At 44.3% G+C, this 21,258-nt stretch overlaps 1 long non-coding RNA gene across 1 annotated transcript; it reads right to left on the minus strand.

The window, feature by feature from the left end:
• Positions 1 to 14,511: 14,511 nt before the first annotated feature.
• LOC133206648 (uncharacterized) lies at positions 14,512 to 21,022 on the minus strand. Its single transcript, XR_009723826.1, has 3 exons — positions 20,863 to 21,022; positions 19,885 to 20,072; positions 14,512 to 14,762 (listed from the first exon to the last, which is right to left on the minus strand). It is a non-coding gene; the product is annotated as an uncharacterized LOC133206648 (long non-coding RNA).
• Between the last annotated feature and the right edge of the window lie 236 nt (positions 21,023 to 21,258).

Genomic DNA, 21,258 nt, shown 5'->3' on the forward strand with positions numbered 1-21,258 from the left:
GGGATTCAGGGAACGACCTGCCCTCTTTTGGAAAAAAAAAAAAAAAAAAAAAAAAAGAAGAAGAAGAAGGAAAGTAAGTGTGTATGTGTGTGTGTGCGTGTTCCTGTGTCTGTGTGTGAGAGAGAGAGAGAGGAGGGGGAGACTCACACAGTCCTGCTTCCCTGTGCTGAGAGCTACTGGTTCTCAAGCAGAAAGTACTAGGAGAAACCCAGCATCTTGTCTCTTCGCTGCATTTACACAATGAAATCACTCTTATTTTCATTCCTGCTAACAGGCCGGTTTTGCCTTCATCCACTTCGAGCCACGGACGATGGGAGCAAACAAATACTTAAAAAAAAAAAAAAAAAAAAAAGCAGACAAAAAAATATATGAAAAGAAAGAAAAAGAAAAGGAAAAGGAAAATAAAAAAACACGCTGGGGTGAGGATTACTCACTTTAGCGCTGGCTGTAAGTACAAAATTTCTTGCTGCATTTCAGAGGGATAGTGAGAGGCTGTTGCGGTTTAGGTTGGGGATGTTTGGGTTTGGTTTGGTTCTTTGTTGTTCCCGATACCTTTTTTTTTTTTCATTATTATTATTATTACTTTCAAATACCACCCGCTCTTTACCAGTCTTCTGCTGAGTTACTTGAATAAGAAAATAAAAGCCAAGGGAGGGAGTATGACGGGCGGCTGAGCTGAGCGGAGCCGAGCAGAGCCATGCCGTGCCGAGCCGTGCCGTGCCTAGCCGAGCGCGGCTGCAGGGCAGCAGCCGGAGGCTCGGAACTCCCGCGGGCTCGGGGGAATGCCGGGTGCTGGCGAAGCGGGGGGCAGAGGGCTATATTCGACATCAATGATGTGGCTTCAGATGGGCTGAAAATGCATTTTATTTTTTTTTTTTTTTCCTGTCACGGAGGTGTGCGCGCCCCTGTGTGTACACTCATCCTTGGGCAGTGTGGCCCTGCTCGAGTTTCTGTGGTGCAACGCGAGTCCATCCAGCTTGAAGGAATGTAGTGGTCAAACCAGCTTTCTAGCTGGTTTTCGGGAATTCCTTCCTCCCCCCCCCTTCCTCAAGTGTACATGTGATAGCGGTACTTTTTCCTGGCAGGATTTGATTTAAATAAACTAAGATCAAAACTGTCTCCCTTTCGCCTAGCCTGGTCGCTTTTCTCCCCCTCCCCTCCTCCTTTCTTTCTTTCTTTCTTTCTTTCTGTGTGAGCACTCCTGGGAAAGCGGATCGGCTAGAGGGGAAGGCTTTTGAAATCGTGGGGGAAAATGTAAGAGAATTCAGAGTCCGGGCTTTCTTTGTGTGGTGCTGAAGCCGCGGAGCTGCTTTGTGCTTTGGAAGGAGAAAATGGCGAGTCCTATTGTGTTTAGGCCATTTTCTTCCGGTACAAGGGTTTTCCCCCAAATCCTAAATACTTCAGGACTCCTTTGAAAGAAGTCTCCTAGCCCACGAAGTGTGAATGGCTGTAGCTCTGCCTTTTCCCCTGCCGGCAGTACCTCACATTTAAGAGAGCCCACACATTTCTCCTTGCAGGGCTAGTGCACAATCCCTAAAGCTGCTGCATTCAGAGCTTCTTGCATTGGAGAGGCTATTTCAGCTGCTCTTAACCATCGGTATTCAACTCAGGGGAGTAGGTTATGAGAAGAGGGGGACGAAAGAAATAATAATCCAAGACCTGTCCTTGCTCTAACATGATAAAAAGGGGCAACGCTAGCCAAAGGGGGGAGGGGAAAGATCATCTGAGAAAAAACTTGTGAACCGCCGAGTGATGGTCTGAATTTTCCACTAAATTATTTAAACTTTACGTATACATACATGTATGTGTATATGAGAGAGGGTTTATATATGTGCCTACACATGTAGCCACATAGCAAGAAAGAACATTATGCTCGCAAAGAGGTCATGTACACCTAATGTGTGATTTTAGAGTGTATTTAGCCACTGTGTGCAAGTTATTCCTGCTATAGCATGTAATGAAAAAAAAAATAGTTTGGAATGTTGTCAGTTCTTTTCAGGTGAGCCGGTAGGCAGGTACTCAGATACTGAAAACCGCCTCTGAATTTCCACATTAATCTGCTAAAGGAAACAAATAAAAGTCCAAGGTTTAAAGACCTTTGCCTGATATTAACCACCTTTCATTATCATATGGGCTTTCCCAGGCGTCAGGGATTAAAAGCACTCTGAAACAGGAGAGCTATGAAATAAAACCCGAGAAAGGTAAATTCCTGGGCACCCTGCCTCTCCTCCTTCTAAATGCTTAATTTAAAAAAATAATATTAAATACTAATAAAGCACAGGCGGTTTTGGAAGTGTCCTGGAAGGGCCGGCGGGCTCCCTGGCCTCTCCGGCAGCTGGCAGCGCGGGGGCGGAGGGGCGCGCAGTGCCCGCACACCGCGGAGAGCGGTGCTGTTCAGTCGCCGGCTGGTCAGCACCATGGACAGGGGCCGTGTGCGTGGAAGGGGCCCGGCTAGAGATCACGCTGGGGAGAAAAGGGCGTGAATCAGGGTGCCTACCCCAAAACGGAGGGGAACCGATCTGGCCTGCCTTTCTTGTTTTTCCTTCCATGTGGATGCTCAAGTTTCCACAAGAAATACTTGAGAAATTGCGTTTATAATTCTCCGCCATAAGAGCAAACTATTAAAATGCCTTGCTAGTGATTTCTCACTGCCCACAAAAGCAGCAAATGGATCTCTCCCTTCTGCATACGGTTGCTTTTTTCCCCCCTCAACTCCGAGCCAAAAATAAGTCTCCTGCTTGGATCAGATGAATGACAGTGGTGTAAATTAAATTGATTTTATCAGTGACCAAGTTCCACAATTGGAAAAATTAAATGCCACTTTGACAGACAAGGATAATATGGAACAGATCTATAAAACAGCTTCTTTGAACAACAACAACATCAACCCAACAGAAGCCTAGGTGCTGGCGACTCCTTCTTCTTCATCCCGCTGTATTATGTCACATCATTTAGTTTGCCTTTCTGCGGTATCGAGATGACAGAAACCATTGTTTGATGCAAAGCGACTAGCGCTGATGAGTCATGGACTTTATGCCACAGCAAAGGCAACAACCATGGGTCCCAGGCAGATTTCTTTTTTATTTTTTATTTTGATCACGCTTCTAATTGGATTCCCCTTTCAGATGCACTTTGCAGCACTTCCAACCCACCCCACAGCTCTAGAATACCTATTATGAAACTCAGAGCTGAGCTCCAGGAGTGACAAACCGCTGTGCCTCCACCTAAGAATTGCACAAACGCAACCTCCAAATCTTTCAGACACGAGAAAAGCCTTACTTTTGTGCCTCCCGCCGGCCCCCAAAGGCGAGAGGAGGCCTTGAGCAGCCTCCGCGCTCTCTGCCTACTCCAGCCCGGCCTGGCCCTGCTCGGCTTGCTGCCCACCCGAGATGCTGCCTGCCGCAGGGTTTCCGCATAGCTCCGTGGGCGCGGGAGCTGGTTGTCCCCTCACGGCCAGCTTCTGCCCACCGCTCACCCCCGGAACGGGCATAGCGGGAACAAAGCCCTCAGAGGGCTGGCCCTATCGCTCTCCCAGCCTTGTGCTGGGGTCCAGAGTGGGCCGGGTGGGAGGTTAAGGAAGCGCGGAGACAGGGGGAGCGACGGTGCCGCAGTGAGGAGGGGTCGGCTGCTGTGAGGGGAGGGTGGCCTCTGGGTGAGCCGGGAGCGGCCTCCTCTTCCTCACTATGACTGTACAGATTCATGTGACATTGAGGTTGGGGAGGTGGGAGGAAGGCGGGGGAAAGTGGGGGGAGAGGAGCCGGAGCGAAGGGGGAGGGTTGAACTTTCTGCTGGGATCGGTTTTTCACACCTTTCTCTCCAGACGATGCAAGAGGACGTTTTGGGAGAAAGCAGCTCGGCGGGGTCCCCTCCGAGCAGGTCCCCCTCGACCTTGCAGGGACCCGGCCGGGCGGCGCGGGGCTGGGATTGTGCCGGGTTTCAAGGACACGGGAGATGATCAGGACTTTGGGAGCCAACATCTGCCTGGCTGGTGACGTCAGCAACCCCGTGTAATCCTCTTGTACGGAAGGCAGATGCCTTATTTGTTTGGCTGGAGAGGCATTAATCCCTAATTCTGGAGCAGCAAGCGAGGGGGAGAGACCGGACCACTTCCTACCCCCCAAAAGCAGCTAGCAGGGCTCTCCTCCTCGCTGCGCTCCGCAGCTCCGGCTGGGTGGAGCAGCCGCCAGCCCTCAGCAGGTTTGACCGTTTTGATTTTTATTACGATTTTTAAAGTGTTTGGAGTGGGTTGATAGTGCTTATTTTTATTTGGATGCTTGGATTTCTCCCCGTGGATTTCGCACTTTGCTGTCTTGCGTTCTTCAAGCAGAGAAAGAAGGAAGAACTGCCGCCCCCCCCTTCATTTTTTTTTTTAATTTTTGTTTCAATATATTATAATTTTAAGCTTCCCCTACTTTTGCTCTTGGGGGATTTTGCAGCGGCAGGCAAGGAGGTTGCTCTCTGCGGTTCCCCGCGGCTGGCCGGTTCCCACCGCGCTGCAGAGACCCAGGTACCCGCTCGCCCTGGCGCTGCGATGAGGGCGTTCCGTCTTGTGCCTCCTCGGTTGAGGAGTGAACAGTCCAGAGGCTCGGGTCTGGCCGGCCCCAGCTTCGCGTCAGTCCGTGTGGCCCCCCTTTCCCTTCCCTTCTCTTCCTTCCCTTCCTCCCCTTCCCCTTTCCTCCCCGCCCTTCCCCTGCTCTGATTCCCCCCTCTCTCCCTTTTGTCATTGACAACCGAGCGGCGTGCGGGCTCCCGGCGCTCTTCCCTCCTTGCCTGCCTTTCCTTTCCTCCCCGTCTGCCTTCCTTTCCCTCCCCGTCTGCCTTCCTTTCCCTTCCCTCCCCGCCTGCCTTTCTAACGCTCTCGCTTTGTCTGTTTTCCAGGCGGCCTCAGGCAAGAGCTGCGGTGCCGGGAGGGGCCGGAGCCCCCTGACCAGCTTGCCTCCGGATGCCCCGGCAAGCCACGGGAGAAGTCTCCGGGAAGGCCAGCTCTCCGCCGGAACGCGGCAGCCGCCGCTGCGCAGCCTGCTTTGCCTCCTCTCTCTCTCCCGGCCCCTGGGGCAGAGACAGCAGTCGAGGTCAGCCCGCCTTTTCCCGGGGTCCGGCCGGGGTTCAGCCCTAGGGCGATGCATGATGCCTGGCCGCTCCGCTCCTCCACGCTGTGCCATCGGCATCGAAAAGGAATGGTCCCTGCCCTGAGCCGTGAAAGATGGCAATAGGCGTAATAGCAAGTAAAAAAAAAAAAAAAAGAAAAAAGAAAAAGAAAAAAACCAAACCAAAACAACTCGGGATGATTTTTTTATTATTATTATGATTATTGTAATGACTTCACCCCTCATTTCCTCACTTGCCCCATTCAGTGCAGGCCAGATGGGCTGCCCAGACCCTCCCGGGAAGGGGGCAGGTGCGAGTGAGCTGAATTTTTTTCCGCTTTACAAAGAAAGATGACACGTCCTGCCCTTTCATTTTTCACCGCCGAAAGACCCCTTCTGCCCCTTGCTGCTGCCCCCGGCCGAGAGGAGCTGCGATGCTCTGGGGGTGCGGGCTCCCCCCGCCCGCCATCCGGCGGAGCCGCAGGACTGGGACTGCCGGAAAGACACAGTCCCTCCCAGCCAGGGATGCCAAATCACAGACGTCGAGTCGGTGAGAGCCAACTCCTGCCTTTAAAATCACGCGAAGACGCTGGCAAAATTAAAGCAGTCGCCTGGAACTGTGCAATAGGCACAAGCTTAACTTCTTTCTCTCTTTTCAATTCCTTTTTAAAAAATCAGTTAAATTCATATTTAACAGCTTCCTGGGCATTGCAAACAACAGACGGGCTAATAAGAAAACTCAAGCAGAAATTACATGCAGCCCAGGCCAGGCTGGGACTAGGGCGGAGGGAAATTACCAGTTTTTTTTTTTCGGGGATCAGTTGCTATTCTGCTTCCAGAGAGAGAGAGAGAGAGAGAGAGAGAGAGAGCGCTCCAAGGCTCTGACTCTCCGTGTTCACAGCGGACCTTGATTTAATGTCATACAATTAAGGCACGCGGTGAATGCCAAGAGCGGATCCTCAAGGCAGCATGAAAGATCTCGCTAGAATATAACATAATAATAACGTTAATAATAAAATTAACAGCAATAAATTAAAGTTTAAAAAAGGGGGAGAGACAAAGCAATAAAGAGCTCGACAGCCTGTACTCACCTACGGAAGCCGAGACTAAATAGAACTGTCGGAACGAACGGCTCAGTCCGGTGGAGAGGAGATGCCGCTGCCACGGGACGGGGCAGCTGTCAGCAGCAGGTAATGGGGCCGTGGCGGGTCCCGGGGCGGTGCGGCAGCCGTGGTGGTTTTTCAAGGTTAGCGGCTACTCGACCTCTCGCTTTCCTGGGCTGAACCATGTAAAGTCGATTAATGGGAAATAAATATATTTTCTAATATTGTAATCGAGAGGATTGTTCTTCGCTCATCGCGCAGCCGGTAGCTAGGAATGCCCGTTCGGTAACGGCTCCTTATCTTGCGGGGCGCCTCTGGAAGCCGCGGGATGAAGGCTCTGGGGCCGCGGAGCAGTGCGCAGGGGGGCGCGGAGCAGCATCTGTGCTGCGGGCCAGCAGAGCCATGTGAGGCTTTGGTGCAGAGAGCGAAGGGTATCAGGGGCGGAGGGGGCACCACAGTAGAGCTGTGTGCGAAGGGCAGCGCGGAGGCGCGAAGAAGAGCGGTGTGCGGAGGTTGCGCGAGGGGGGGCGGGGGGAGAACGATGCGGACAGCAGCGGAGCCGCGTGCGGTCTTTGTGCGCGGGGCGACGCGCAAGGCGGCGGCTTAGGAGCGCGGAGCGGGGGGCGACAGCGGCGGGGGGTGTGCGGGGCAGCTCACGAGGGGAGAGGGCGGCGGGGGGCAGCGGCGCAGAGTACGCGGGGGCAGGTGCATGCGCGGCCAGAGCACCGGAGACAAGGCTTCGGTGGAGGTGGCGACAGTGGCGAAGCCACGGCGGCGGGGTGAGCGAAGGATGCGGGGAGGGGAAGGGAGAGGCCGGGGGCTCCGCGCAGTCGGCGGCGGAAGCCTTTGTTCCGCGGTGCCTCTGCGGCGGCGGAACAAAGGAGCGGCGGGTCCGCAGAGGCCGAGGCCGCTGCTGGCGCTGTCCCTGGTGCTGGAGGTGGCACCGAGGTCCCACCGCGGCCCGCCGACACCGCTTGTTCCCTGCCCGACTCCTGGAGGCACCGGGCTACCGGCGCGGCGGGAGCTACCCCGGCGGAATCAAACCCAAGTATCCCAGAGGGCTGGAGTGAACTGGAGTGAGGGACGGGCAGGGCCGGGCAAGGCAGGCCAGAGGTGAGGAGGCAACTGCCTCGACGGTATCCCCGGGCTGTTCCCCAGCGCATTCCTCCCAGTCGGCCTCTCCCCTCTCCCCCACCCCACGTCCGTCCCCCCCCCCTCCCCCCCCCCCAGCCTGAAAGAGCCAGGTTTGAAGCACGTTTTCAGGGCTCTGTCCCGCTCCCATCTAGGCTCCATCCGTGGCCATCTGCTGTGGCCTAATTCTACTCTGCCATCTATCAAACAGCAGCCACAGTCGGCAAAAGCAGGGGATGCTCTCATGCAAATAAAGCAGACCGACTAAGTAACAGTGATAACCACAAGAACAATAATGGTAACAATACTATCTGTCTGGAGGTTAGAGAGCTTTGCCTTCTTTCCTACTGCACTCAGAAGACAGCACTGATCACAGTGTGGGTTTTGTCAGAGACTGGATTGCAGATGGGACTGGTAGCCCTTCTCTGCAAGGAGATAAAGGGAACAATTCTTGCCCAGACTGGATTGCAGATGGGACTGGTCACCCTTCTCTGCAAGGAGATAAAGGGAACAATTCTTGCCCTTCTCGCAGCCTTTCCTTGCCTCTTCATCCCTTGTAATCACCCCTCTGTGGTCCAGCAGACCAATGTAAGCACATAGACTCTTCCATCCTTTCCTTCCAGCTCAGCGAGCTGGGGTCAAGTCCTTCCTGATGCATTGCATAGCTGTTCTCATTTCTTGCTTTGAGATACCTGTACACATCCATACATCTACCTACACATGCATATGCACATTTGTGTGTGCTCATTTATGCAGCCTCAGATTGTCATGATTTATTCATCATCCCTTCTTCCTTATTGTATGTCCTTTGTAAGACCCAGAGTTTCACAGGATCTCAGGGGAGAAGGGATCAGAGGAAAGTCCATCTTCGCCTGCTTGTGTGTGAGCCAGGATGAGGTGCAGCAGAGACTGACCTTTACACAGGTAAAGAGCAGGGAGGGCTTTTAAAGGCAATGTGTCCTGAGTGACCTCAAGCACTCAGCACTCAGCTAAACTGCAGGATTACAAACCTGAGCTGACCACCCCTGTATCGAGGCATTGTGTTCTCCACAGCTCACTTCTTCTTTTTTTTTTTTTTTTTTTTTTTCTCCTTGGAAATAGTTGCTAAAGCTTCACTATAAACTTTTTATTCCATAGCAAAAGAAACATAAATATGTAAAGAAAGTTGCCACCACCAATCTCTTAATGTAACCTTTAAATTATTTCTTAATGTTTGGAAATAAATGGAACTTTCTTTGGAATAGATGGAGCTTTCTTTTGGAAAGCTTCCAGAGACAGGGAACCTTGCTGCCTTCTAAACTGCAGTAGCAATAATAATGGTGGTGATGATGATGTAGCACATAAAAAATGGATGTAAGCAAGGTCTGAAGACCCGAGTGATGAACCATGCCATGCCAGAGCCCTGCATTTCCCCTTCTGAATGTCATATTGATGCCGTAGGAATATTGAGGCTCTGGTGGCAGCATCTGAAAGTAACCTTCATTTAATATTCATCATTTTCCTTCCCTGCGCTGAAAACGGAAAGAAAAACCTGCTCTCAGCAATTTTTCCTCGGGGTAGACTCATTTCCGAGACTAATTCAACCATGGCTTCCCAAGGGGAGGATGGAGCACTGCCTGCTAGCCCCCTCTGCAGTTAGAAGCGTTAAGATGCACATTCTCCCTCTCGCCCTTTATATATATATTTTTATTTATATATAGTTACATACATTTTAATTATTCTTTCTTTTTCCTTCCTGAAGCGACGGCCACCGGAGCTACGGGAGCAGCGCTTGGCCCTACGGCGTCCCCTGGCGGCCGCGCAGCCCCGCGCAACCCTGCGCGCTCCCTCCTCCCCTTCCTCTTCAGCCGAACCCGAGGAACTTCAAGTGTGAGGGATTTGGAAGCAACATTCAGAACTGGGGGAAAAAAAAAAAAAACAAAAAAAAAAAACAAAAAAAACCAAAAAAAACCCAAAAAGAGCTTTAAAAAGTCAAGTGCATGTCATAATATATCGCAGTGGTGAGTGTGAAAATGTAGCTTTTTTCTCCTGTCCAGTGGAAATCAAGGCTGTCCCCCCCCTCACGTAAATTCAGCACTCTACAGTGTCAGCTGTGACATGAAAATATGAAGAGAAATGGGCTACTATCTCTTTGCTGCAGCTATTGAGGCAGCCTGGGACATCAGTTTCACTCAGGGACAAACACCAAGAGGCAAAGTCAAGGTATTGCTCAGTGATGCTCTTCAAAAAGTTAAAATTAAGCCTATGAATCAGGCTGACTAAATGCCATTATTTCATGTGGTTTCACTTGTCCTGTACTCAAGGTGGTGGCCGAGAAACATGTAGAGCACAGGTAAGTCAGGTGATAAGCAAAGCAAGCCCTCCAGCAGAACAAGCTCTCTCCCACTGCCTCTACCCTGCAGAGGCTGTCCCAGCAGCAGGATCCTCCCTGGTGCCTCCACTGAAAGATGCAGAGGAAAAGCCCCAGTCTGGCACGTCAAGACCTGGTGCACAACTGCAACAGCCACAGTGCAGGACAGCGGATGAGCCAGTCTACAAGGTATGACATGAGATTCATCTTCACCCTCTGCACAAACTTTGTTACATTCCTTTTGCATTACTTAGCTCTGCTGATACTGATAAATTGCCACAATAACTGAGGAGTGAGATAATAGAGATACTAATTTGCAGTCTAACATGAATTAATTCTCTCCTAATCAGAGCTGCTTTGATAGTATAGTGGGTATTAAGGGTACAACACTTCTTAGTATCAAATATTTGTGTGTCTGAAGTAGTCGTAAAAAAAATGACTAAAGTAGTCTCAAAATCAGAAAACAGGGAAGAAAAACAAAGCTTGAAATATACTCTTACTATAAAATATTTGAAAGTGTAACTTAAGAACAATTTGATTAGCACCAGGAAAATACAAGATTAACTTCATGTACTGTTCATGTGAAGATTAGTTTATAATTCACTGTATTAAAAGTAATTCTGTTTATTATGTGGTGAAGTACAGGTTGCACATTAATGTTAATGAATACACACTTAATACTTGTAAAAAAGTACTTAAAATGTTAACTCCACCACTAACAGGTTTTGTGTAAGTGTTCTGTACAAGAAAATACAAGATGCAATATTCTATTCACAGCAACTAACTAGTGCACATTTAAAGTGATCTTAATGAATGCATGCAGCTGGCAAAGAGTTTACAAAGTAAGGCAGTAGCAATAATTTCTCAGCAATTCTAGCAAGGAATTGCAGAATTCTTTGAAGACATCTTTACAGTGTTTGGAACATGAAAAAACCTGACACACATAGGTCTTCCCTACTTCAGAGAGTTATGACATATCATTGTGATATGTTATTTTACATAATGTGTGTAAAAGAATCTGAACCTAAAACTTCCTCATACACCATTCAGCTCTCACAAACTAGAACTATTAGAGGTGTTTAAAGTATTTTTGGACCATTTAAAGATTTATGGTTTGATTTACTGTTATACATCCAGAGTACAAAGCAATCAACTGAGAGAACATTTTTTCATGAGAGTACAGGTCACTGTAAAAAGCTCTTACCTTCTTCCCACAGTTGTTTTTCAAACCTAATTAAGAACATTTTGCTATTTGTTCTTTCTTTAGACCACATATAGTCTACTGATATCTGTGGATAAAACGAAAAGAACAGCTGTGACTGGAAAACTAAAGGTACAGCCTTTTAAATTTTTTACCATGTACACTTCCAGGTAATCTGACAGACAGGGTGAAGTCCACTGAAAATCACAGACACAACTGCTTTCATATTAGTAAAATTGGGATATCTCTGACTCCTGTTAAAATGAACAAAAAAAAAAAAAAAAGATGTGGCTGTCACTAATTAAAGCAATAATTGGCGTGATGTTGACCTACTTTAAGATTTAGTTCTTCATTTCTCTTCTGTAGAGGATTCGAAAGGCCAATCAGAATAAGTAATTTCCTCTAAAAGAGTGCCAAAGCCCCCAAAGAAAACAGAAAAATCAGAAGGTTTTCCTTCTTTGAATGTCTTTTGCTCAATTTCAAGCAATTAAAATGTCAGATTCCCTGCCTTAGTCATACCAATGAAACCACGCGTAGGTTTCAGGTCACAAGTATTTAAGAAATACGTAGAAATACGTAGAAATCTTGACTTTTTAACTTGTCAGCTAAGAAGAAGGAATTACTTATTTTACCATGGTCAATACAAAATCAAAGCAACCTATATGCATCTCCAGATAGATCTTCTGCACTTATATGTTCACAAACTTGATTTTAGTAAGCTTGACTTTTTAGCAGGATGTTGCAATACTAAAACCAAGGTCCAGGCTTAAATATGCAGGAAGAAGACTCAAAGCATGTAGGATGCAATACCTGTCCGGAAAAGCATTCCATCTTTCCCTATATGAAATCTGGATTTAAGATGGCACTCCAGCACATACTGCAGTCCCCAGCTGTGTTCAGGCCCTGCAGCTCCATACTGGAGCTCCATACAGCTCTCCTGTGCTCAGAGCCACCCACTACTGTCGGGATCAGGCAGGCACTTGGGGGCTATTGAATCCACTTGACCTGAAGGTTCATACTACTCACAAGAGTAATGGGTATGACCAAGGCCAGTGCTCATGCTATATGCTTAATGCCGTCAATTAAACATATCCAGGGACTTCCTAATACTATACATGCACAAAATACAGTATTAAGTCTGCATTAAGAGAAGAACCGTATAATAATATAGAGATAGCCCAGAAATACTTTTCCTGATCTAAGAAAAAGAAGGAAGGACTTTTGAAATATTATGTAAGAAAGAACAGAATGACATTAAGGATCAGGAATAATATAATTAGATGTCACATAAGAATCTGGAAGATCACACTCTGGAATTAATTAAACAGTTTCACGTTCTAAGTTAGGACTACAAATGGCTGGAGGCAGTGGGAGGAAAAAACCTTAAGGTACTGTTTGGCTGCAAAATACCTGTATGCTAGGTGTGTAATATACACATGGGAAAAAAAAAAAAAAAGCCAGTGGGATGCTATTAGAGGAAATTATTTTATGCCATAACCCTCAGTGCAGGCAAGACTTCATTGGCAATATTATTTATGGTCTGATCAGTCATGGTCAGCCAAAGGGCTGCCAAGACAGAAATGAGGATGAAAAGCCTCCGGTCCATGAGGTGATGGCAAGAACTTGATTTGCGAGCTCAGCGAAGTGAAGTCAGAGGGGAGGTATGATGGCTCTTGGCAAATACCCAAGAAGAAACAACACTGGGATAGGCAAAAAAGTAATTGTACTACAGGATGCTAGCACTAACATTATCTTGAGGGGTGGGAAATCAACAAATCCCAAACTAATCTAAGCATAAAGGGAAGTAAATTTGTAAACAGTCTTCTCATAAATTGGTGGAGTGGAAAAAACCCTGATTTTAAGAGCAAGCAACTGAATTCATTTACTTAGGAAGATTATTCTGATCCTTTAACATGCTGAAATCTAAAAAAATAATAATAATAAAAAATAGAACAGATCTCAGCCTGGATCAAGAAAAATATTTTAGACATATTTATGAGCTCTAGATCTATGGCAGTTATAAAATAAAAGGCTGGCTTGAAAGAGGGGATGAGAGAAAGACAAAGAGAATGAGAGCAACAGAGCAAGAAGAAGGGGGAATGCAAAGTGGAAGAGAGGAAGAGACATAAACAGGGAGAATCAAGGAGAAACAGGGAGGAACAGAGAAAGTGAAGAAAAGGGATATATTTTCAAATAAAAGAAAATGTACAAACCAAGATATTTTAATCCATTAATTCAAGGTATTTTTGAGTTGGGTAACTTATCAAAATGTACTGTTTCACTGGTTTCAATGAATCAGCATATTCTTCTTTAAAAAAAAGTTATTAAAATATCCTAAATGCACTGCTCTACAAATAACCCTCTGTTCTGCTTTGAAGTGTTCCTTCAGTCATTATGCAGAACTTGCATAATGAGATAGACTGCAAGCTGTCAATAATACTGCAAGCTTACAGGAACAGAAAATCAGGGTATATTATGGCTTTGTTAACATTGCTGGAAATAAATTCTCTAAATCAAGAGATTCTAAAGCTTTTATCTTTATTATTTTCCTGATTTTAAGAGATAAGGAAATGCAAAGATAATCTGTCTATAGATTCTGTGGACTGACAGAAAAACATTTAGCAAGTTCTACTAACTGCAGGTAATCAAAGAACTGCAGTTCCTGGGAGTTTATGATTAAATGTTCAGATACATTGTTTTTGCCTGCATGGTGATTAGCACATAGGCATATATAGATTCAAAAATATGGATAAATAAATATACCCCAGGTATCAGCTGTATTAATATTAAACCATTTCAAAACAATTAGCAGTCCATAAAGGTACGTTACATCATATTTACAAGCTTCAGCAATACATAACTTTCATACAATTAAAATGTTTTTATTTTCCCTCAATTTTGGAGACAAAGCAAACACGGGAGAAAAGCCACCTAAGGCTGCAAAAAGTTTGAAGAAATCCTAAATAGAGGAAAACAAGAGGTTAGAACTAAAAATGCTTGGCTGTTTTTGCCATCTTAAACTATAGACACTTCTGCTTTTCCAGATATAAACATGAACCTGCAAGAAGGCAGCTATTCTATGGATCATGTGTGGATGTGAAGAAACAAAGATGAAAGAGTATGCAAGCTTGTCTGCACAGAAACTGCAAAAGTGCCTGGAATATTAGGGGAACACAGAAGCCAAGTATCTATTAGGAAGATCACAGCTGAACCCGAGTAGAAACAAATACTGAGATTCCATGCAATATTAAGTGAAGAGAAATAATTCTGCAACTTCGTAAGTTTATACCACAATATAGAGAAACACAGAAAGGAGACAAATAGTTCAAAGAGCAACAGAACTGTGAAAATTACAGTTTGGTTTGGTTTTTTTTTTTTTAATTTACAATGAATTTTCTTCTATTACACATGCTCAACCTTTTATGCTTAGCTTAAGATGCTTGTACAATCAAGTTTCTTTCCAGCAAACATTAACCTTTTGTAGGCAAACACAAAAATTACTCCATTTTTATGTCTTCACATGCATATGTTTTCATTCCATTTATTTAAGGGCCCATCATCTCAGAAATTAAGAACAATTCTGTCCAGTAAGCAAGAACCACAGACAGGTCTCAAGTGAATAAGGAATGCCTTTGAAAAGCCTTTTTCTGCTGAAAACTAAAACATTTGCTGAGCACGTCAGAGGAAGCTGTGTCTGTTGGATTCCCAGCCACAGCATATTTCTTCCTTGATGAAACAGGATGAATGGCAGAGAGGATGATGAGCAGAGATAAAACTTGAGTTCTGGTACTGCAATTTCAGCCCAAAGTCTGCCCTGTGAAGGAGGAGATACAAGAAGCTGCTAAGGAAAGGGAAGACAAATCCTTCCTTCTGCTTATGTATGTCCAGACCTGGAATTTAGAAAGACCAATAAGGAAGGAGAACAGTAGCTGAATCCAGAGAGAGAAAAGGCAGTAACGACTCCTATATAGCAATTACAAATGTCAGAGATAAACCAGAATGGCCTTATCAGTGAAAGAGAAAGATGGCTGATCTTTTGAAATTCTTCTGAAAAATCCCTGCAGAATGAACAGTAAGAAGCTGGCCTTGAATCTCCTAAAATTTTACAGAAGCATTAAATTAGTGTTTATATAATTAATTACATTAATTAATGTAACCAAATCAATACAATGCATGACAGTATTGCACATTTTCCCCATCCAAAATTCTGTGTTTCACTGTTGTGCTTCAGAGTTTGCATCCTATATCATGGTTCCTACATTTTCCTTAATTTTAGAAACTGTCCTACTTACAACCACTGCTCTTCTGTCTGAGAACGACAAGATGTGGTTCTATCCATCAACACTGTTCGGCGTCAGAGTGAAGTTTGGTGAAATGAACCTTCTACCCCCAGGTGTGATGGATTGGAGCTGAAATACCTGAGTTGCATCCACAGTTGCCATGCCCTCCTACTCCTACTAAGAGCCGACATGTTCAGAAAGTGATCGAGATGTAGTGAGAGATTAGCAGATATTGCTCTAACAGATCATGTTTTCTGAAGGTTCTGGAGAAACAAACTAAGGAATGCTGGAGAGGTTCTGGAGAGCTGATCTAGCAGAAATGAACTTCTTCCTTTTTCAGTTTGCCTAATAGAGAGAGAATCTAACAAAAATCTAACGAAAAAGATATTCTTACAGGGCCAAAAATTTTCTGAGCTCTCCCAAACAATCAGCTTCAGAAAAATAAAACACTAAAAAATGCACAGCAAGAACTTAATATGACCAAGATGAATAATGAAAAGTGACTTGACACTCTTTACTTAAAAGTCTTCTACATTCTGGTTTCTGACTATGAATTATTTAAAAGGTGTTTGGAAAACATCATTGGTTATGGGAAAAAATATGCATCTCTAAAGAGATCACGTCTTTGTGGACAGGTTCCTAACTTATTATTTCAATATACTAACTCAGGGGTGCTAAGATACTGAAACAAGAAAAAGTAATTTTAAGAAGTTTATTTACACAGTTGTTTTGTGTTCTTTTTTTTCCCCCTTCTGAATGTGATGTAATATAGCACAGCATGGGGGGGCTAAAGAATTATGCCAGCAGCCTGAGACACAGCAATTGCCAGACAACTAGCATCTAAATTCAACAGTATTTATAATCTTTCTTCTAATGGCTAGTTCTCACCATGGAGAACTCCAGGGACAGTAACTTGCTGGTAAGCCCAGTGCTGGTACTCAGTCTAGGCTTCAGTGACTACTTATCTACAGCTTTTGAGATCTGCCTGCCCTGGCTAGAGCAGGTAAGTATATGTATATACAAGCTGCACAGCCCTTCAGCAGGTTGTGTCCTCAGTGCTGGGTTTTGGGAAGCACTAGTATAGCTTATTTAAGTTCCAGCTAAAGTTTCTCAGTTCCCAGTGAAAGCAAGCTGTGAGCACAGCCATACTCGTTACTACAAAAGCTCTCTCTCATTGGAACTGATTAAGAAGAAACCATACCAAGTATTTCTGCAGATGAAGCACTGGCTGAGCAAAGGAGCAACATTACAAACATTACATTTTCAGGATCTAATTTGTATGATTCTTTTCACTGCTCTCCACTACACATATGATCCAACTCTATTTATACCAAAGTAGGGACAGTAGGGACTGCTTAATCAGGCCAGTCTAATGTATGGGCAGTTATCCAAAGCCACATGTTTTCTAAATTCTGTATGAGCAGAGATGGAGCTTAAGAGCTCTGTAGGGATCAGAGCTGCTAACAGACTTCTAAGGAGGGCTCTAGGGACTGGTATGTGCATAATGAGAAAATCTGGATATTTAGTGTGAAGAACTGTCCCAGTCCATTCTAGCCATGGGATAAATTGTGTAGCCTGTGATTTTCCCCTTTTTGTTATTCGTGTGGCTGAAAGTGGTTCAGAAGGGGGAGATCTGGACAACCTGGTCAAGCACGCTGTTGGGAAGTGCTATTATATAGGCAAATTTTCTTGCCAGATCCCACCTCTTCAGGCTAGAGCATTATGTCTGCAGACTACATCCTTATTTATTCCCATGTGTTACATTTGAACATCATATGCATATAGTGTGTGTACATATCTATGTACATATTAAGTGTGTGTTTACATATGTACATACATACACAAATTTAGAACACATCTACTAAAACAAAGGGGTCTAGAGAAGCTTTAAAATTCTGGATTTATAAAAGAAGAAAAAAAATTCTTCCAAAATACCTCATTCAATGTTTTCTTCTATTGTTCTTTCTGTCTAAGTAAAAGTGCTTCCACTATATTTAACATACTGATGTCTGAAGACATCCTTGGTGTTTACCTTTAGTTCTAATCCAGTTGTTCTGTTACTGAATCAGTTTAGAAAAACATCTCTGTTCAGGAAAACACTGAAGCATGCACTTCAGTACATTCTTAAAAGTAAGTGACTTTTTGAACCAGCCTAATAATTTAAAGTAGTATTAATAAACATTCCTTAACAAACAATCCAATTTGGTATGTGTTTACAGTGCAGTGCTGCTCTGATACTTTCATGTTTCTTTGCTTTTACCACAAAGATGACAAACAGTGGGACATAAAAAGACGGTTTCATATTTTTGATAGTCGAGGCTTAAGATGGCTTTTGAAGAGCCTCATTTTCAGAAGCACACCACTTCAGAAAATCAAGTTCACAATGAAAGAGCAGACCTCTAGCACCCTACATCAGTAATTTTTTTGGAAAACTTGACCTGCTCTTCTAGGCAAACCATTATATCCATAGCAATATATAATTCATCTTCCAGCTTGCCACTGCAGTTTTGTAACTACTGATTGAATTGTGAACAGTTGTTGGAACTGGTCACAAGTGGTATGTGTGTATGAGTATGCACACGTCTGTGTATGTGTATGTGTATGAGGTACAAAACAATGTTTGCCCATGCAAAGAGTCCTCTCTTTCCTCAAGGCTCAGTCACAAAAGGCTCGGGGAGTGCAAACAGAGATTTTCCTAAAACACTTTCCACCACTTATCTGTCTTTATGCAAAAAGCATGTGTGTTACATTCAAGAATTGGATCAATTCGGTAACCAAACACTTCAGCAGTGGTACAAAGAAGGACTGTGGAAACCGTCCACCAGTCTTGCAGCCTGACCCCTACACCAGCAATCCCAGTTGGGCTCTAGTGCAGAGCTAGATATTGTTCTGTTCTTGACAGTGGCAGGGTGAGGGCATTGCCACTTTCTGCATCAGCACTCCCAGCTGTGCACTCCCCCTTTCCCACTGCTTCCTCAGCTTGAGAGCTGAGGGCCTGCACATAATTTGGAGAGCTGCTTTGATACCCAGGCATTTTACTCCTGTAGTTCAGCAAATACTACCACAACCAGTGATAGATGCATAAGGACAAGAGCACAAAGAAGGAATAAACAACAGAGAGCTGTGTAAGGGGATGGGGAAAAAGCAATGTTGTCACTGAGAAAAGACATACAGAACTTTATATTAAAATTTATATATAACTGGTCATACTTTACAACAGCTTAGGAATTATCTGCACCTCCCAAGTGACATAATTTAACAAATGCCCTGAAGAACCAGCTTAGTTCAGGAGTGCTTAGAAGAGAAAAAAATCTAAATGCATTTGATATGTAAATCTAACCAGCTCTCTTTGCCACACAAAAGGAATTTATCCCCTTTTAAAATTTTTAGCTTTATAATGGCAGTGGCATTCTTAGGGACATCTCAAATTCAGAACTCCCCATTTTGTATAAATATGTTAGCTTAATAGAGTAGGGCTGGCCATAAATAAATAAGTAATAAAAAACTGCTAAGATTTTAAATTTCACACTTGTTTCATACCAGAGGAAAAAAATTACATTTCTCATATGTTCACCATACACACATACATGCAGCCAACAGAGCACCTTACTCCCGCTAAGTTTTAATACAGCCTTCTTAAATCCAATACAGCTTCCTTCCTCTCAGAAATGAAAAAACAAAGATGCCATTGCAAGCCATGGTTAGCCTGATGTTGTAGCTACTCACATAACCTCTCCCGCTATGAGGATAGCATTTGGCAAGTCTTTGTTGAGAAACTGCATTTAGTTTGTGGCACTGTCACAAAACTAGACTGGAAACACAGCCCTTCTACTAATACACCAATAAAAATCCCAAGCTAAAAATATTAAAGGTGACGTCGTTCAAATATTCCTCCTACACACATGAAACCTAAAATAGCCTTAAGGACTGCTCTTCATTAAAGTTCCATTAAATGGGCTGTTACAATAAATTAGCAAATTACTTCTTAGAACCACAGCACATGGTTCCAGTCAGAATAATGCAGAAGGCATGACTTACATTAGGCAGATTTTCAAGCCTGTTATCAAAACTATCATTCATGTTATGTCTAACAAGAATCCTGCAACATTATAATTTAAGCGAACTTAGATATTGTTACAAGGAATGCAGTTTGGTTTTAAATTGTCTTTGTTATGTAGAAGATAGTTTGCATTGATGTACACATCTCTACTGAGTTCAGTCAAATCTGCAAGATAAAGGCTGTCTGGAGCTAAACAAAGCCCTGCCTGGAGTCCATAGGTCTACTCCCTACATTTTTTGGCTCAGGCAGACAGGAAAAAAACAATATGCCTCTCTTATCTTCATGACAGTAAACTCTGAGCTAGATTTAAGATCCTCAATCAATCAAAGACAATTCTTGCCTCAGAGATGTTACTCAGCTTTACTGTGATTCTGGCCAACCTCCTCACATGAAGACATCAGAGCCAGAGTTTTAGCTATCCCTGCTATCAACAATGTCCAGATAATGCCAGACAAAACCACCTACCATCAGGTAGGGTGAGAACATATAGGTTTATAGGCACTATAGATTTACAGTGCTTATGCACAAGGCTACTTTCATTCTCTGGAGTATAGCTTTTGAGGGGAAAAAGTAAGACAGACTGCCTCCTCCTAAGGTGCTCAGATCAGTTTCAAGCCAATAAAATCTGAGCAACGCTTAACAACATACAACCCTTACTTTCCTCATACTGACCCCTTGCTTTTGTGCATGGGAATGCATGCCTAGCTCTTGTCTGATCAGCTTACAGAGCATGTATAGACTGTGATCCCCATCAGCTCCTCACTGGCTGCTGATGAGAAACACTGCTTTCTAATTAACCTGCTGAGAGTCTTGAATTTTACCAAAGCATGTATCAATAGGATAACAATGCCAAATGTTTCCTCTGAAAAAAGTGGAAAATGACTTATTAAACAGCTTGAGCACACACTGTATTCCTTTTTATCTCAACCATGGAAGGTCTTCAAAGCTAAGGTCTCTCCCTGCTACACACTGAGTGCATGGGCTACACTCAAGGGACACTTGGCTACTAACCTTAGATGAAGAAACAAATACATACTAAAGTTGTGAGGAGCTGAGGGAAATTATGGTAAGTAGCAATCACAGTCAAGTACATTTCTAATACTTGCAAGGTTTCTTGGAGACATCATGGATGGCATGTGCCCTCTTGCTTGTGCATCTGATTAACAGCTCTCTAGATCAGTGGGATTTTAGTGCAGGAGAGCAAGTGGAGCCGATAACGTGGTCTTGTACCACTCACCAACTTCTCATCCCTTCTTGGTTAAATCAGTTCACTTCAGTCCTTTTCACCTCACTTTCCCTTGCTTCTACCTATTAACTTCTGATTCAAAGATGTACTTGGGCATCTAACTGCATGTGTGGGAAATTTCTGTGTGTAATATTCTCAGGATATGCTAGTTTAAGACTAAATGGGAAGCATTAACACCCTCTAAAAAAGAAACACCAAACAACCAAAACCAAAAAAAAAAAAAAAAAGAAAATAAACCCCAGGATTCAATCCATCACACTCAGTTTCTGTAGAAGCTGGGATTAGAGTCTCGGCTGAAGTAAACCAATGACAGTAGGCAGGAACTGAACTTGGAACTCCTTTCCTTACACTTCAAAGCGGTTACCCCATTTAACTAAGCTTAATAGGACCCACATTGGTTTTACCTTAATGACTCCTTGCATGGCTTATCCACTCTCAGAGAGAAAAAGAGCAGTGGTGGAGATGGAGTTGGCAGCAGTGTGGAGAGCCAGGAAGGCTTTCATAGGCCAATACCCTAGGATGAACCATCACATTTTAGAGTGCGCTATGGACATGAGCTTCTAAGACACTGAGAGAGATGCTTTGCTTTAAAGGGTGAAACAAAAACAATTAAGTACATCTGCCTGCAAAACTATAACAAATTAAAAATGCTCAGTGTCATAATTTGCAGGATGACTGTGAAACTAACATTTTCCTGGGAGGTAAAGGGAACACCTTCCACTTAGTTCTGTAGTTTACCCTCATTTGCATGAAACAACAGATACTCTTCTCACTTAGACTTTGCTCCCTACAAGGAGCAA

Source organism: Neopsephotus bourkii, unplaced genomic scaffold (genome assembly GCF_033783945.1).
Source record: "Neopsephotus bourkii isolate Nb327-2 ecotype Australia unplaced genomic scaffold, CSIRO-AGI_Nbou_v1 NB_1820, whole genome shotgun sequence".
Taxonomy (NCBI): Eukaryota; Metazoa; Chordata; class Aves; order Psittaciformes; family Psittacidae; genus Neopsephotus; species Neopsephotus bourkii.